This window comes from Enhydra lutris, unplaced genomic scaffold (assembly GCF_002288905.1).
Source record: "Enhydra lutris kenyoni isolate GAN:26980312 unplaced genomic scaffold, ASM228890v2 scaffoldscaffold64, whole genome shotgun sequence".
Classification (NCBI taxonomy): Eukaryota; Metazoa; Chordata; class Mammalia; order Carnivora; family Mustelidae; genus Enhydra; species Enhydra lutris.
Genome location: NW_019154148.1, coordinates 8,757,486 through 8,774,619, shown reverse-complemented (window position 1 = coordinate 8,774,619; position 17,134 = coordinate 8,757,486). Strand labels below are relative to the sequence as shown.

Genomic DNA, 17,134 nt, shown 5'->3' with positions numbered 1-17,134 from the left:
GCTGTAAATTTTGTTGTTCCTTCTAGAAATTAGTGCTTTGTAGGTAAGCATTTTACCACCACGGAACCATATCATTTACAACATAATTCTATGATTATATTCATTTTTTAATATTCATTTTTGGTATTACCATTCGTTTCTTGAGATGCATGTCTTTTTCCTTTAGTTGAATTTGTTTCTTAAATAATGATTTTGAGAGTCTGTAAAACTTGCACTTACTAAATAACTGGCTGTGATGGAATCCTTAGTCATTTTGCATTTCTACATTTCACTTAATAACTTTGCAAAATGACATGTTCCATTGAGAATCATTCATCTAGGTTATGGACTCTGAAGGATTACCTCTTCAAGGAGGATGCTTTTTATCTTATCAGGATAAATGTCTAAATGGACTCAGTAGTAACTGTCTTCATTTCTTGTGGGAGCATTTGAGGTTATCTCTAATTTAACTGCTTTAGTAACAAGAGTTGCAATTTATTGAGCACTTACTATATATATGCCAGACACTGGACTACAAGGGGTTTTGGGGGGGGTGTGTTTTTTTAATAGTCTTTATTCTTCAGAGCAGTTTTATGCTCCCAGCATAGCTGAGTGGAAAGTACGGAGACTTCCCCTACAGCCCCACACAGGCAGGGCCTCCCTCAGTATCGGCCTCCCCCATCTGGAGCGGTGCATGCATTACAGGTGGTGAACCTACAGTGATGACCTCTAATCACCCACGGTCCATAGTTTACTTGGAGGGTCACTACTGCTATGGAACATTCTATGGATTTGGACAGATTTGTACCCACTGTGATGGTATCATACCAACTATGTTCACTGCCCTAAACATCCTCGGCGCTCTGCCTATCCATCCCTTCCCCCATCCCTCCCATTTCTCCACCCCTTGGCAACCACTGATAAATTTTTTTTACTATTTCCATAGTTTTGCCTTTTCCAGAATGTCCTGTTGTTGGAATCATAACAGCATCTAGCCTGTGCATATCGGCTTCTTTCAGTTTGTAGTATACATTTAGGTTTCCTCCCTGTCTTTTCATGGCTTGATAGTGCATTTCTTGTGAGTGCTGAACAGTGCTCCATTTTCCAGATGTACCGCAGTTTATCTGTCACCTACTGAAGGACATCTTGCTTACTTCCGAGTTTTGGCAATTATGAATTAAGCTGCTGTAAACACTCGTGTGCAGGTTTTTGTCTAGATGTTAGTTTTCAGATCCTTTGGGTGCGTGATTGCTGAGTTGCGTGGTAAGCGTGCGTTTCATTTTATAAACTGCCAGACCATCCTGCTCAGCGGCTGTACCATTTTGCAGGTCCACCAGCAATAAATGAGAGCTTCTCTTGTTCCACATCATCGCAAGCTTTGCTGCTGTCTGTGTTCTGGATTGTGGCCATTCTAATGAGTTGTTTTAATTTGTGTTTCCCTGCTGACATGATGTGGCGCTTTTTAATCCATGTTTTCATCATCCTCGCCGTAGCTGTACATGGTGTAGGCACTCCCATCTTCTAGAACCAGGAGAGCGCAGCAAGAGTCAGACCCGTGGGTTCGCCAGTGGTCTGTCATCTCCCAGAGTTGAAACCTAGATAAAGCTGAGTCTGTGTTCATAAAGGTTTTAAAGTTTAATGTCGTATTTAAAGAATGTTAGACATCAGTTTTAGACAGTAATCTTGCAGAGGCATCTGCACCCCAATTGAGGGTCACCTTTTGTGTCTATTTTGATAAGAGTAATGAGATGGATTTCAATTTTATTGTTCTGTGACTTGTTTTCTTCCTTTCAAATTAAGCCTTTTAGAATGAAACTGTATTTTTTCTAGTTGCAAAAGTAATAACACATGCTCGCTGTAGAAAAGCTGAAACAATAGTAAAACACAAAGAATAAAAGAGAGTGAGTGATCTTCACTATCCGGAGATCACTGGAGTCCTGTAGCTTTTAATTTCTTCAGGGAAACCACAGGGAGATAAAGGGACAGCCTGTTTCAGCTGGCCATCTGTGTGGGAACACTGGATTAGAGACATGGGGCTTTTCTGCTCTAGGTCTCAGAGCAGCTGCTAATTTGTTCTCCTCGGCTGTTTTAGAGCAAAGAAAAACTATTTGAAATTTTGGACCTGATCATTCCATACTGATTTCTTTTTACTGAAAGCATGAAGAAACCTGGAGAGGGAGAAATTCATTTGAGCAAAATGTATTTTTCTTTCCTGGTAGTGGTAGTTTACATACATAAAGCTGCAAAGAAGTAGCTAAATGAGTCTTCTAAATATGAGAAGATCTGGAGATTATAAGAGAGGAAATTGATTTTTTTAAAGGATTTTATTTATTTATTTGACAGAGAGAGATCACAAGTAGGCAAAGAGGCAGGCAGGGAGGGGTTGGGGGGAAGCAGGCTCCCTGCTGAGCAGAAAGCCCGACCTGGGGCTCAATCCACGACCCTGGGATCATGACCTGAGCTGAAGGCAGAGGCTTAACCCACTGAGCCACCCAGGCGCCCCAGAAATTGATTTTATTAATGATTTTTGTTTTAAAAAGGTTGGAAGCCTCTATAAATAATCACAGATCTCCCCTCATCTGTGTTCCTTAAAACGTTAGTTTATTCAAGTATTTTCAAAGATGACCCATGACTGAAAAAAGGTAAGTGGTGAAATAAGCTTAGGAAAATGCTTGAACTGTAGTCCACTCTCAGAGGTTCCTGAGAGACATACTAAGATCTCTGAGAGTCTTAGGGTTAAGAACTTGTCCTACGTAGATTAACCTGTGGTTTCCCAAATTTATTTGACCATGTACCCCTTTCGTCACAGGTTAGTGTGGAGCAGCACGAGGAAGGAACTTTAGGTTTGAGGATCTAGTGTTAGGAATTGGGACGTGGTAAGGCAAATGGAATCAAAGCAGACGTGAGAGCAATGAGAAATGGCTTTATGCTGTAATTAGACACAGAAAAAATCAGAGTAATCTGGGAAACTAAATTGGTACAGTACTTTGGAGAGAAATTTGGCATTGTGTGATATCGCTAAAGAACTGCTACATTGTGATCTGGGAATTCCTTGCCTGTATACCTCCTCCAGAGTACTTTCCAGACTTTACTGTGCATACAGGTTACCTGGGCATTTTGTTAAAATGCAGACTCTGATTCAGCATATCTGGGGTACAGCCTGAGATTCTGTATTTTTAACAAATTCCCAGCTGATGCTAATGCCTCTAGTCCACAGCTCTTGCTTTGAGAACAAGGAAGACAGGAAACCTAGGTTTTAGTCCTAGCTTTTCCACTGACTTGCTGGGGAACATAGGACAAGTTGCCTCCTGTCTGGGAAGGCCTCTCGTGACTCTAAACCCAGGTTCTGTGGAAGGCCTTGAATCCCCGTCACGGAGGACAATCGTTTGCCTTCTTATGAGATCTCCCACTTTCTGCCTCCGACCGTGTGGGAGCCAGTGGGGAGATTTCGTGTATTTACACAAGCATCGGGGGCCCCTCCCTGTCGTCCTCCAGACCTTTGCTACTCTTGCCTGTGTGCATGAGAAGCACACGAGAGTGTTCGTGGCAGCGTTATGTAACAGCATTTATTGGAAACACCCAGATGTCCATCACGGGAGAATGGAGGGATTGTGGCGTATTTATAGAGTGGTTAACTGTCAGTGAGTTAAAGCCACACATATTTATATGACTAAATCCCAAAAACATAATAATGAGCATAAAAGAGTAAGTTGTAGAAGAATATGTACAAATAACATAAAAATGAATGTGCATTTAAAAATGCACAACTGTAGCTGCCATGTATAGATAGATATGAATAAAATAGCAGGAGTACAAATTAGATGAACAAATATCAAGTTTTGGGATAATGGGTCTTTCTGGAAAGGAGATTTTTTGAGGGGCGGCGAATTTAGGATCAGGGGAAGTATGTGAGGAGGTTCGGACGAGCCAGTCGTGTCACTTCTTAAGCTGAGGGTTGAGTACGTAGATGTTCATTATATTCTCTCTTATTCTTGGGCTTTGAAATATTTCAAAGTAAAAATCGTAAGAAAAACTGTAAAGGATTAAAAGTAAGCAGAAGAAGTGGCCTTTCTGGCTGTGACCAAGTAAGGAGATCACCGGATTTTCTTTTCAGAAGAAAACGACTCTAAAACTGGACAAAACTGACAAAGCAGCCCCTTCAGTGTTCTGGAAATCAACCAGAGGCATATAACAATCTGAGGCTCATTGATGTTTTGAACAGCTGCCAGACTTTGGGTGGGAACAATGGGAAGCTGTGGTGTTTGGCCCGGGGCTGCTTCCCACACTCCCCAAGCTATGTCGCTGGGGGTTTCTGCTGGGGCAGGGCGGGTGGCAAGGACAGAGGGCTAGCCCAGCAGTGACAGAAGGGTGGGTGACACCATGCCCGACACTATTGTCTCTGGAAGTGACTTCTTGGGGACTGGCAGGTGGAGGAAGGTCAGTGTCTAACTCAAGTATGTTCTTGTCTGAGACCACGTGCTCCGTGATTTCGGAGCTGAAACTGTTTACATTCCCGGACGACCTTGAGACTCTGCGCCTGCAGGTAGGAGACAGGACTGGCAAGAGTAAACCAGGCGGGACTGGAAGTGGCCACGGCTTTGAACACTCTTCTCTCCCTACACCCAGATCCATTAGCAGATGATATCAGCCTTACCGATTTGAGATGTTTGAACACCCATGTCCAGTAACTGGCTGACAGCTAGTCTTGGAAGAATATTAAATAAATAAGAAACTGAGCAGAGACATCAGTGGAAGAGACACCACAGAGGAAGCAGACTTCACAGGTCTAACCCGGCCATGCTACTGAACAAAAAGCAGGCAAACAGACAAGGCAACAGCAGCAACCTTAAGGGAAAAAAAAAGATCAGAATGCAAGTTGAGACATTTTATTGTCCAGAAGGTCTGGTTTTTAACAAAAGATGACAAGCTAAGCAAAGAAATATGAAAGTGTGACTCATACTCAAAAAAGAATCTGCAGGGGCACCTGGGTGGCTCAGTTGGTTAAGCATCTGATTCTTGATCTCAGCTCAGGTCTTGATCTCAGGGTCGTGAGTTCGAACCCCTCATTGGGCTCTGCACCAGGCACGGAGCCTATTTAGAAAATAAATAAAAGAAAAAGTCAGCAGAAGCTGCTTCTGAATATTCTCAGATGCTGAATTTAGCAGAGAAAGAATTCAAAGGAATTTACGTACATTTGGAGAACTGAAAGAAATGATATTTAAAGAATTGAAAAGAAAAATATGACAATAGTGAATGGCACCAGAAGCCAACACATAGAGATTCTCAATAAAGGATAGCAAAATTATGGAAAAGAGCCACATGGAAATCATGGAGTTGAAGAGTACAATATTGGGAATGAAAAACATCATTTGAGGACTTGAATAGCGGATTCAAAACAACAGAAGAATCTGTGAGCTTGGAGGTAGAGCAATAGAAATTATCACTCAGTAGAACAAGTTAGGAAAAAAAAAAAAAACCTGAAGAAAATGGACAGAGCCTCTGAGGCCTGTGGGACACTGTCACATTCCAGAGGACCCAGAGTGGCAGAAAAACTATTCCAAGAAATAATAGCTGACAACTTTCCAAATAATATGCTTTGTAGAAATTAATAAGGTAATCCTAAAAATCAAAGTACCTAGGATAGCCCAAAGAATTTTGAGAAAGTACAACCATGTCGGAAGACTTCAGTAATCAGGGTGTGTGGCATTGGCATAAGGATGGGCCCGCAGACTGACGGGTCAGAACTGAGAGTCTACAGATAAATCCTTTAATGCTCAGTTGATTTTCAGCAAAGGCGCAGTGACCTTTCTGTGGGGAAAAGATAGTCTTTTCAACAAGTAGTCCCAGAAGGGTTGTTCTCCAGATGCAAAAGACAAAAAAGGATGAAGACCCTTACCTTCCAGTTTATAAGAATGACTTCCCGGGGCGCCTGGGTGGCTCAGTGGGTTGAGCCGCTGCCTTCGGCTCAGGTCATGATCTCAGGGTCCTGGGATCGAGTCCCGCATCGGGCTCTCTGCTCAGCAGGGAGCCTGCTTCCCTCTCTCTCTCTCTCTCTGCCTGCCTCTCTGTCTACTTGTGATCTCTGTCAAATAAATAAATAAAATCTTTAAAAAAAAAAAAACTATTAAAAAAAAATAAAAAAGAATGACTTCCCAATAGATAATAGACAAAATGTAAGAAGTAAAACCACATAAATTTCTAGAAGAAATCATAGGAGAAAGTCTTTGGCATTTAGGACAGAAAGTTCTTACTCCAAAACACTATCCATAAAAGACAAGAACAGTGTTAGTCTTCAGAAGTGAAATACCTTGTTATTCAGAAGATACCATGAAGAAAATGAAAAGACTAACCCACAAACTGGGAGAAAATATTTCCAGCTTATAGATCTGATGATATATGACTGGTATATGAAGAATTCTTAGAAATTGGCAGTAATAATGGGGCGCCTGGGTGGCTGAGTGGGTTAAAGCCTCTGCCTTCGGCTCAGGTCATGATCCCATGCTCTGCTCTGTAGCCGGCTGCTGCTCTTAAGCAGCTGGGAGGTTTTTCCTGGCTTCTCTGCCCTCCCAGTGTGGGCTTGGGAGACCCAGCAGGAAGTATTGGGTGGGGGTGTGCAGGGAACGAGCAGTGGCCAAGCAGACCCCACACAGTGTGGGCTCCCCTCTCCCCTCCCCAGGTGAAGAGCCTGGGAGGAGGGGGGCCCTGGGACACTGTCCATGATCGAGGTCAGGGAGATGCTGTTTCAGCCGAGCCAAGTGACACTAGATGGAGGCCTAGTAGCCTCTGGGGATGGGGTGAGCTTAGCACCGGCCCAGCACACACAGGGTCTCAACCCTCTTCTGGCCCCCATCTTTCCAGCAGAGCAGTCCTCAGCATGCCATAAGTCTCTGCTCTTCTGGCTGTGCTTGTGCTCCAGAGGGAGTCCTTCTGCACTGAAACACGCTTGCTGGCCTGCCACATTCGTGTGCTGCTGCTGCCCCATCCCTCCACAGAGCCCCTTCTGTCCCTATTGTCCACGTAAGGTGCAAGGACACTTGCCTCCGAGTAACAGCCTATAACTCATAATCTCAAGGAGTGGATCCGAAGGTACGTGTCTCAGTCTTCCCGGGCTGGCCTGTCAGTTCAGCCCACCCTCCATTCAGTCAAGAAACCTTAGATCAGTACCTCTCTGTGCACTGCAATGGGAACTACCATGAGTTCATAAGAGTCCAAAAAAACAACCCCAGGAGACCTGGGTACCCCCTCAGTGCATGTACCATCCTGGGTCTCTGCGGTCTCCAGAGCGCCTTGTTGAACCTCCCTGATGGTGTTCTCCTGTTATCTTGGTACTTGCACACTTGACGGGCAGAAGGGAAAAAGTACTGCAGGCTTCTTTATGTGAAAGCATGTATCTTGCTGTTCTCTGCAGCGGTCAGCAGAATGCTGTGAGCAAAATAAGTGTGCACTGCACTGAAATGATTTCATGAAGATACTTAGTTTTATTGAGCTTTCCTTCCACTTAAGGACAGAGTTTATAACTGACCTAAAAATTACACATTGTTAAATATAAATATTTTGTTTTCTTGCTTTGTCAACGATGTTCCAAGAGCTTGCCCGTGTTTGTTTTACTGAATGCCCTTCATCGGGTGCCTGAAGGACATCTTTCCCAGTGCAGTGTCCGTGACATCATTGACAGGAAGGACAGCTCAATTTGTGGTTTTATTCGTTACCTCTAGTTAGAGAATGAGTTCTTTGTAATGTAGCTAGCGGATGTGTGGTAGTATAAAAGGGAAGTTACGGGCTCTTGGATAGTTTAAAATGTGCATTTGTCTGAAAGTTAAGGATTTATTTTCTTGGACTTTAAAAATTTATATAGGCTTTACTGTTACTGTTTATCAGTCTTCCATTGTGTCAAACCATTGTCAAGTTGGAAATCTCTTACAGTTTTATCTGTGGACAGTCTTTCCATTGTTAGTAGAAAAATGTAATTTAGATAAAGATGCAACCAAATAATAATGTTGCTTTTCAGTCTTGGTATCAGCCAGCATTATCAGGTGCTTCTTACTGTTCCTTTGGCTGCTTGCACAGAATTACTTAAATGGCCCTTTACCTTCTTTTTCCCATCATACTTCTTTTTTTTTTTTTAAAGATTTTATTTATTTATTTGACAGACAGAGATCGCAAGTAGGCAGAGAGGCAGGCAGAGAGAGAGGAGGAGGCAGGCTCCCCGCTGAGCAGAGAGCCCGATGCGGGACTCGATCCCAGGACCCTGGGATCATGACCTGAGCCGAAGGCAGAGGCTTTAACCCACTGAGCCACCCAGGTGCCCCCCATCATACTTCTTAAAGAAAAAAAACACTTCTATAGCTCTATATTTATTATCTAGCAATAAATAGGAAAATATCACTTTGTACAGTATAGAAAATTTACTTTGTGAATATAAAAAATCATTTTATGAAAGCAAGTAAAGATAAATCATAAACATATTGTAAAATATCTTTAAATATCAGTAATTTGGGCCCCTTAGTGTAAGTCTAGTATCTTTATCCTAAAAAAAAACCATCACAAAAATAGAGTCACACTATTGTTTTAGTGCTTAAGGTTTTTTTTGTTCTAATTGAATATGGATTTAATTACCTCAGAAAAGATGGAGCCTACAGTTTAAATGTACTGCTGTGATAGGAAAGAAGAGTTTGAATTGTATGTATCTCTTTGCCTGAGTTGCAGTTATTTCTCTTTTATCTCCCATGCGATCCACTTTTTAGAAAATGTGGAATTATAAAAAAAAAAAAATCAAAAACTGAAAACAATGGGATAGAGGAGAAAACTCAGAAATAAACCCACAACTGTATGGTCAATTAATCTTTGACAAAGCAGAGAAGAATATCCAATGGGAAAAAGACCATCTCTTCAACAAACAGCGTTGGGAAAACTGGACAGCCACATGCAGAAGAGAAAGTGGACCACTTTCCTATACTACAGACAAACATAAATTCAAAAAAGATACAGAAGACCTAAACATGAGACCTAAAACCATAAAAATCCTAGAAGATGATACAGGCAGTAACCTCTTTGACATTGGCTGTGGCATCTTCTTTCTAGATATTTCTCCTGAGGCAAGGGCAGCAAAAACAAAAATAAAGGATTCAGTCTTCATTAGAGTAAAAATCTTATGCACAGAGAGGGAAATAATCAACAAAACTAAAAGGTAGCCTACGGAATGGGAGAAGATATTTACAGACCACATATCTGATAAAGAACTAGTATCCAAAATACTATAAAGAACTTATCAAACTCCACACCTGTAAAACAATCCAATTAAAAAATGGGCAGAAGACATGAACAGCCGTCTCTCTGAAGAAGACATCCAGATGGCCAACAGACACATGAAAAGATGTTCATCATCAACCATCATCAGGGAAATGAAATTCAAAACCACAGTGATATCACCTCACACCTCTCAGAATGGCTAAAATCAGGAGCACAAGAAACAATGGGTGTTGGTGAGGATGGGGAAAGAGAGGAAACTCGTGCACTGTTTGTAGGAATGCAAGCTGGTGCAGCCACTGTGGAAAACAGTATGAGGTCTCCTCAAAAACTTAAAAATAGACCTACGTTATGCCCCAGCAATCGCACTACTGGGTACTTACCAAAGAATACAAGAACACTAATTCTAAGGGATACAGGCACCCCTATGTTTATAGCAGGATTATTTCTGATAGCCAAGATAGGGAAGCAACCCAAGTGTCCACTGACTGATGAAAGGATAAAGAAGATGGGGGTGTGTGTGTGTGTGTGTGTGTGTGTGTGTGTGTGTGTGTGTGTGTGTTTACAATGGAATATTATGTAGCCATCAGAAAGGATGAAATCTTGCCATTGTCGACAACATAGATGAAACTAGAGAGTATACCGCTAAGCAAAATGAGTCAGAGAAAGACAAATGTGGAATTTAAGAAACAAGCAAAGGGGGGAGAAAAGAGACAAACCAAGACACTGACTGTTAACTGTAGAGAACAGGCTGATAGTCACCAGAGGGGCAGGGGTGGGAGAATGGGGGAAATGGGTGATGGGGATTAAAGAGGGCATTTATGGTGAGCACTGGGTGTTGTGTGGAGTTCTTAAAGTACTGTTTTGTACACCTGAAACTAATATAACACTGTATGTTTACTGGAATTAAAAACTTCAAAAAAATAAAACGGAAACACTTAAGCCATAGCTTTTTAAAACTAAAAATTGCTTATAAAAAATAACTGCTGATGGTTCTGTTCAAAAACCTTCCCAGAAGCTCTGACCTTTTCCTTTGTGTCTCTGAATCTTAACTGAAGTGGAAGCGAAGAGCCCGTCCATCTGCCAGAGACTTGAGACAGTCTGTCCACTCGCCTTCCTGTCTAATTCTGACCTTGCGGGCTCTGTCTCCTGAGTGGGTTGCTTGAACTCCCCTCTTGGTTTGCCTTTTTATCTTCCTTGTGCTTATCTTTCCCTCACCAGCAGCAGAGAGTGGAAGAAGCCAAAATAACGTAAAGGATCAGCAGAAGTTTAGAATACTGGCTTCAGAAGCAGGTCCATAGTTGACAGGATGGAAGACGCGTTTTACTTGGTAGCTGTCGGCGTGTTGATGGGCAGGGCTGCTAGGGAAGGCGGCACAGAAGACCTGGTGGGGAGGCCTCACAGCACCCCGCACTTGTGGTTTGTCAGAGCGTGAGGCCCTGGGGAGACAAGACATTGCTTGTCCTGCAGGACTGTCCTCTGCATTGTATGACACCTGGCCTCCCAGGCCTGTGCCTACAAAGCCCAGTGACAGATTCTCCACATGCACAGCCATGTACAGCCCTTCCCCAGAGTCTGCAGATAGACTCACCCTGAGAGGCCTTTTCTGCCCCACTGATCCCCACTGTCCCCTTCCAGGTCCGGGGTACCCGTAGAGGAGGAATGCGGAGGGGTCCCTTGTATATGGCAGCAGGACGGGGAGGGGGAGGTCACGGGAATGGCAAAGTGATGACAGGAAGGCCATGGGCTTATAGATCAGCCTGCAGAGTAGCACTTCCTGTGTGGTTTGTAACTCCCGCTAGTTCCACATTCCCTGTCAACCTAGGCCGACTTTTTCATTGTTTCTCCCAGTGCAGATCTGCAGGGTGTGAGTTCTTGCATCACTCATCTGTGAAGATGTCTTTTTTCTGCCATTGTTTTACGAGGACGTTGACATAGAATTCTGAGCTGACGATGCTTTCAGCACTTTAAAAAAAAGTGTTTATTTTGTTTTCCAGCCTCCATTCTTCCTGATGAGGGAATGTTCTCTTTTATGTAATGTCTTTTTTTTTAATAAATTCTTTTTTTTAGAACAGCATTACAGGCAATTGCAAAGACAATATAAAGAATGCACCCAGTTTCCCGTCAACTTCTACATTAGTATAGTACATGTGTGATATCTAGTGACCCAGTCAGCATGGTACGCGGTCATTAACAAACGTCTGTACTTTATTCACATCTCCTTAGTTGTTACTAATGTCCGTTTTCTGTGCCAGGACCCCGTCCAGGAGGTGGGTGTCCTGTGTCTCCTTTGTCTCTGGCTGTGACCATTCATAGGCTTCCTTTGTTTCTGATGGTTTTGAGGACTCCTGCTCAGGGATCCTGTAGCACGGCCTTCAACTGGGATGTGTTCGATGTTGTTCTCTTCATCAGACTGAGGATCTGGGGCTTTGAGAGGACGATCACAGGGTACACACTGTCAACATGAATGACCACCATCACCTGGCTGTTTGTTGGGTGTTTGTCAGGGTTCCTCCCCGGGAAGCTCCTTGTTTCTCTCTTCTGTATGCTATTTTCTAGAAGGAGGCCACGGAACACAGCCCACACGTAAGGAATATGACTTTTGGGGGATGACTCTGCGTGGATGATTTGTTTCTTCTCTGCTTCTTAATTTATTCATGTATTGATACCAGTGTGGACTTGTGGATGGTTATTTGATACTTTGTGTTAGAATACATTGCTACTTTGCTTGTTTTTGTTGCCCAGACTCTTCTGTCTTTGGCCCTCGGGAGCACTTTCACTTGGCTCTGGGTCCTTAGACGTGCACTCGTTACCGTGGGTATTGGGTTTTTGTTTTTTGTTTTGTTTTATTTTTGAGCACTTTCTTCCTTTCTGGTGCTCTGAGGTGCTCCAGGCTTATCTTATATGCACTTCCTGTCTCAATTGGAGAATCGGCTGTTTTCTCCCAGGAGCCCTGGTTCCTCTGACTGGAGAATGACATTAGAAACCAAGCTGTGGGCGTTAGGTGTGCTTGTTACCATTGTGGTTTTGTTGCTTCTGGGTCCTCTGTGCTGACAGAGCAAGGGAATATGTGTATATATACCAACGCTTTCTTGTACACATATCCACAGATACTTCCGTACGTAACCCTGTGTGTCTTTGTCAAGCTAAGAATGAGGTCTTAGCTTGTCTCCAGGTCTCCAGCTCTAACCCATGACCACATGCATCATTCTAGCCTCCCCTGCTTGCCTGCCTGTAAACTCCCACTGCAGCCGCAAAAAACCTGGCTCCCACCACCCACCATCCGCTTTCCTGTTGAGTTCACTGAGTGCCCGCAGACTTAGAGATCCTTAAACATAAATAACAGGTCTGCAGGCTGTCACAGTGTTGGTGCTCAGTGCATACCTTCTCTGGGTAGAATGCTTCACTCAGTACTTAACCTTTCTCTCTCCTCCCATTCAAAATGCTTCTATCAAAAATTTGTAAGAAAATATAAAGGTAGGTATCTTAACTTGAAAATGACATGAAACTAGGTGGATCTTGGAACACATGAAACAATGAAAAGAAGGTATTCATTAGTTAAGTTAACCTGCAAACAGGCTCAAAAAATTAGGAGCAAGAGTCTATGGAGACTTGGGTTAAGTAATAGTTCGAGCAGAGGATCCCTGGAAACCTTGTATCCTGTAATCCCTGCGTGCACTAACATGTGTCCTGGTTGCCAAAAAGTACATTGGAAGCTTGGGCTGTATCCTTGGGAACATAATATTCAGAGGTAGGGAGAGGTTAGCCCCGTGCTGCTCTTAATATTGGATGTGTTGTATTCATTTTTAGCATTTTATTTTAATAAATAAATTCATTTATTTAATAAATAAAATGCTAAAAATGAATACAACTTAATAAAGACATTGAAAAACGGATGTCCACAAATGAACAGGTTGGAAAAGATCTGTAAATAGTGATTTACCATTTGGAATTTGAGCATGAAAATGAATGACAGTAATGATTTTATTAGCCCATTAAATAATATAGGAACATGAGTTCATACTAATCTTTTATTTTATTTTATTTATTTAAGAGAGACAGAGAATGAGCACACGAGTGGGGTGAGGGGCAGAGGGAGAAGAAGAAGCAGACTCCCTGCTGAGCAGAGACCCTGATTTCAGGCTCAATTCCAGGACCCTGGGATCATGACCTAAGCGGAAGGCATACGCTTAACCACCTGAGGCACCCAGGCACGCTGAGGTCATACTAATCTAAAAAGTAAAGGAGTATATTGAAATCTTGATGAGGAATGGAGTAGTTACCAAATCTCAAAGTACCTCCCCCCAGAATACTTATGAATTACAAAGAGGGGAAAGAGTGGCTTCACAGTGGAAATGGATGGAGAACGTCCCTTTGGCAAAGCACGTGATCAGAAGGAACTTCCGCATTGTCGGGCTGTGTCCTGACAGCACCACCTGCTAGGACACACCGAACAGAGCACAGCCTCACTTCTTTTGGGGCTGCTGCCAGAAATGTGTGACCTGAATCCAGCCCCACGGAGACGCCGGATCCATCCAGACTAAGGGGCTGTCTGTCATCTTCCCAAGTGTCAAGGTTGTGGGCATCAGGGAGTGTCTGAGAAACTGGTCCAGACTGACAGCCATAGGATGAGACGGCTGAGGGCAGCACATACAGCCCTGATCCCTTTCTGCTCTAGGATGTGGTTGGGAAACGGGACTCTTGAATGGGCTCTGAGATGAGGCCGTAGTTATGCATCAGTGTTCGCTTCCCGGTTCGATGGTTGTACTCTGTAAATGGGTTTTGTTTGTAGGAGAAGACACACTAAATGTTTGGAGGGGATGACATGTTGCGCCAGTAACTTACTCATGAATGGTTTGGGGGAAAAGAGGTTTTTAGACCATACCTCCAGCTTTTCTGTGTTGGGTCCTTTAAAAATGTTTGTAAATGAATAATCTGGGCCTCTAGGAGGAGCTAGGTGGAGGAAAGCCCGAGGTGGAGTACCAGAGAAGTGGTCTTTGACTATCTGAATGAAGGACTGCTGCGTGGAAGAAGAATTTTCCTCCATTCTGGGACTTACAGCATGAAGTTGGGGTGTTTCTTATATCTGGCGGCATCTTATGGTTTACTGGAGGATTTTTCCTTCGTAACCGTTGATGGTGTTTTTACACCATCGATAGTGAAATATAGTGTATTTGTTTGGTGGTGCTTCTCAACCGAAGAGAACCAGGAGCCATGAATGGACATTTAGGAATCAAGATTTTAATTATAGGGAAGACCTTTCCAACACTTAGAACTACCTGTGGCTCAAGCTAGCTACCTGAACCGGTCAGGAAGTTATTTGTATTGTGTTGAAGAAGACCCCTAAGAACGCTCTTAACTCAAAGATTATCTGACCTCTGCTGACTGGTGATTGTCTCCCAGTTACCCCTTCCGCTCATTTCTGCCCCTAAATGAAGGAAGAGAAAGTGACTTTCTCTTCCATGCGGGTCTTGGCTCCTACTGTCCTTTTTGAGGAGGAAGAGATAGATTACGTGATGGGTGCATACAGTCAGGAGATGGTATAAGAACAGAAACCACCTTTTGAACACTGGGCGTTGAGCCTTTGCTCTCCTTGGGCTGAGACTGAAGGGACAAGGGTTTAGTAGACCCTAGCTCTTACTGAGGATGGACTGCAGCCGAGTATTGTCAGGAATTAATCGAGTGACTTTGGAGTCCCCCTTGTGGCACACCCATGGAGCCCCTGAATGTCAGCCTTGTCAGGAGAGTCAGGTCCAAGCCAGTCAGCACTGTGCAACTGGGGCACCACCCGGATACCGTGGGCCAGTGTTTTCTAGATGCAGTGCAGCTGCTTTCCCAGTGACACAGCTTCACCCTTCATTCCTGTGCTCCACACACTCACATCCCCACGCTCCTCAGAGGCCTTGACTCCTGGCTGACTTACCCGTGCACAGCCCTGCCGTCATCCCAGCCAGCCTCCCAGTCCACAGGGAAAGTGCACACCTGGCCTGAAACCCATCCTCGGTATCTCCCAGAATCGTTAACATCTCTGGTCTCGAGTCCAGTGTCCTGTTCTCTGACCATTGCTTCTTCCCTTTCTCTCCTCTCCTCCTTACCTTCTGTTTTGCTGAAGCTTCCGGGTCCATTTTCTTGCAGTTCTCCTCCCCTGGGCATGATGCCTCCATTCTGCTTGGACTGTATGAGCCACTGTTTCAGTCCCTGTGACAAACAGCTTCATTTGGGCAATAGAGTGTCTACTGTCACGTGACTGTCTGTTACCTTTAGGCCCATTTGGCTCCCAAAATGCTTTGAATGTCAGGTTAAGAAGTTTGAACTTTATTCAGCTGACAGAAGGGGTAAAGACTTTTCTTTGGTTTTGTTTTTTCTTTAATTTTTGTTGAAGCATGGCTGACACCCAGTGTTATCTGAGTTTTGGGTTTACAACATAGGGATCTGACGATTGTGTGCATGAGTCCGTGCTCACCACAGGGTCACATCCTCTCACCATGCAGAGTCAGTACTGTATTCCCGGCTATATTCCCTATGCCACACTTCCCATCTCTGTGACTTACTTATCACGGCGGGCTTGTACCTCTCAGTCCCCTTCATCTATCTCATCCATCCCCCACCCCCGGCCCCTCTATATTTAAGAGTCTGCTTTTTGTTGGTTTGCTAATTTGTTTCATTTTTTTAGTTTCCATATAGTTAAATCATAACGGCATTTGTCTTTCTCAGCCTGACTTTTTTTTGCTTTGCATACTGCCCTCTGGGTCCCTCCGTGTTGTCGCAGATGTCAGAGGCTTTGAACAGAGTGATATGACAAATTAGGCGTTAGAAAAATGCTGGCAGATCTCAGCAGGATGTCTATAAGTGATACAACCTGCCATCTACGTCTGTCAGAATTAAAGCTGTATTCATTTCCTAAAGGAATTAGCATATCTTTTTTTTTTCTCTCTCTCTCCCCCTTGAGTTCCTAAAGGGGGTCAAAGGAGAGAAGAATGAGTACTGGGTTTGAAGAAGCCAGAGTGTTACAGATAAACGTTTGAGAAGGACTGAAGTCTGTGGAAGGCAGAGTGAAGAGAGGGCCTCAGACCACTTGTGAGCAGACTCCCTGAGGCACAGGATGGCGGGTGCTGCGATCTGTGCAGCCTGACGGGGAGAGCTACAGAAAGTCCCTGGGTTAGGCCCCCCTTTCCCTCAGCAGCAGCCAGGCTGGAACCGGAAAGGAAATTTAATTCTCTCACCTAAAGTGTTAGTGTTCTGTTTTATATGTAAACATATGTCACTGAATTCTGTAGGAAGAAGTCTGATGCCACTGACCATAACCTACCAGAAGTTATACTGGTTTCACTGCAGATGCTTAGGGAATACCGCACCTCCGTGAACCTTTTTATGGGAAATTTACCAAAATCACCTAAGAGCTTGAAAATTCCCTAAAACTTTGGCAGGTGATTTGAACTTAACAAACATCTTCATCCGTTAAGAGATAAAACCTCTACTAAGTGGGGTTTTGTACAGGGAGGTTGTTTTCTTTTTTAAAATAAATTGGGTAAGCTTATAGTAAAAAAAGTAAAGCAGCTTACAGTAAAAGCACCTCTCTCCGCTTGTGGCCTGATGCCTCAGACAGCTCATTTGTTTCCTTCCTGGATCTGCCTTTCTAAGGTGAAACGGTCAGCCACCCTGCTGGACTGGGCTTGCCCTGAGATTCCGTTCCAGGAGAGGGAAGAACAGCTATGTGTGGGTCAGGGCTGGGCTTCTGGTACTTCCCATCTGGAAGGACTCCCGGAGCTGAAGCTCAGATCCCTGTGAAAGCCTTGGGGATAGTGTTGGCCAGCAGGTTCGTGCTTCCCGGGGTGGTCGGGAGGAATGAATGAGAGAGAGTTCCAGAATTCAGTTGGAACAGTTCTGTATCAGAGCTCAGTTTCTTAAA

General features: G+C 43.8%; 1 protein-coding gene across 1 annotated transcript in view; it reads left to right on the top strand.

Moving 5' to 3' along the window:
- LOC111158869 (ring finger protein 130) overlaps positions 1-17,134 on the top strand; it is a 101,275-nt gene that overhangs the window by 35,004 nt on the left and 49,137 nt on the right. The window lies entirely within an intron of this gene.